This window comes from Prionailurus bengalensis, chromosome B4 (assembly GCF_016509475.1).
Source record: "Prionailurus bengalensis isolate Pbe53 chromosome B4, Fcat_Pben_1.1_paternal_pri, whole genome shotgun sequence".
In the NCBI taxonomy this organism is placed as follows: Eukaryota; Metazoa; Chordata; class Mammalia; order Carnivora; family Felidae; genus Prionailurus; species Prionailurus bengalensis.
Genome location: NC_057358.1, coordinates 34,938,479 through 34,940,357, shown reverse-complemented (window position 1 = coordinate 34,940,357; position 1,879 = coordinate 34,938,479).

Here is a 1,879-nt window from a genome sequence, read left to right as displayed (position 1 = left end):
AAAGAATACTGTAGGAATGCAATGAGCAAGTTCCAGACTGGGAATGTTCTACAGGTCAAACCTAGTTTTTTCTCCAAATAAATTTCAAGAAACAAAAAAAATAAGGAGGGGGGGGTAGGGATCACAGGCAGACATATCCAGAGGTGTGGCTGAACTGACCTTCAGTCATCACCAAGAAATCAGAACCATTATCTACCTCCCTGCAGAACCTGGACAGCAACAGCGAGCAGCTAGTGATGGAGCATTCATAAATGGAAGACAGGGTTGCAGTCCCACGGGAATGGAAAGAAAGAACCATGTGCACAACCATCCTAGCCCTCCCCTAGCTTTGCTTTGCTTGCGAGCTCTGATGCCAGGGTCTGAAGTGTAGAGTCAGGATTTCTCAACCTTGGCACTACTGACATTTTGAGCAGGATAAGTCTTGTGGGTGGCCATGTTGTCCACTGTAGGATGCTTAGCAGCATTTCTGTCAATAGCACCCCATCCCACCCTGCCTCCCAAGCTGGAACAACCAAAAATGTTACCACACATGGCCAAAATGTGGGGGCACCATTGCCCCTGTTGAGAACCACTGGGGTAGACATTCCTCTAACCCTCTGAGTTAGACAGAGTAGCAGGAGTACCAGAATTCCCATTTCCTGAATGCTGGGCTTCACAATTCTGAAGAGGACCCATGAGCAGAAGCTGAGTTTCTCATACTCAACCTCTGGTTCCCTCTTTTTAATCCCACACCCCTTCCTAGCAGTGGAGATGCTTAGATTCTCTATGTAATCATATCTCATTGCCAATTGGCATCACCCTGATTTGTATATAGGGAAGATGTGTTCATTTCTTTAAACTTTTTTTTTAAGAATCTTTATGCCATTTCTTTAAACTTTTTCTTTTTTTAAGAAGGTGCCCAAGGTGAGACTCAAACTCATGACCCTGAGATCAAGAATCACATACTCTACCTATTGAGCCAGCCAGGTGCCCCTCTGTTCATTTTTTTATAACCTGGGAGTAGGGAAACCTCATGAACCAAAATTCAGAGGCAATTTTTTCAAAGGATTGATACATTCAGTTACATACCATTAAAAATCTTTTGCATGGCAAACAAAACAAAACAACCCTATCTGTTAAGTCAAAAGACAAATGAAAAGGTGGGGAAAAAATGATTTCACTTGATATCACAGCTCAAGATTGAATATCCCTACTATATAATACTCCTGAAAAGCAAAAGGAAAATACCAAAAACCAAGCCCTACAGAAACATGGGCAAAATATAGACAAACAAGTTACAGAAGAAGAAATGAAAACGGACTTTAAACATATGAAAAGTTCATTTCATTCATAAGAGAAATTCAATCTAATATTTTACTGAGATACCATTTCTTATTATCAGATTGTAAAAAATCAAGAAGTTTGATAACATACTCTGTTGGCAATACCATGTGGAAACAGGCATTCTCATTTACTGCTGGATTCTACAACCCCTAGGGAGGGAAATTTCTCAATATCTAACAAACTTACATATGCATTTTCTCCTTGACCCATCAATCCCATTTTGAGACTCTTTCCCAAACTTGTAGAAATATAAATTAATTTATTCATGACTTTTTCATTGTGGCATTACTTGCAATTAAGAAAAAAGAAAAAAGAAACAACTTAAGTATCCACCATGGGGGATTGGTTGAATATACCACAGGACATCTCCACAATGGAGCACTGTGTAGTCAAACCAAGAAATGAGTGACATCACTATGCAGATTATGGATTAATCCTGAGTATATAGTATAAAGTTAAAAAAAAGTCAAGTATACATATTAGGCTACACTTCGTATAAGAATTGGGGGACACACAAATACATACATATGTATGTATGTATGTATGTATGTATATA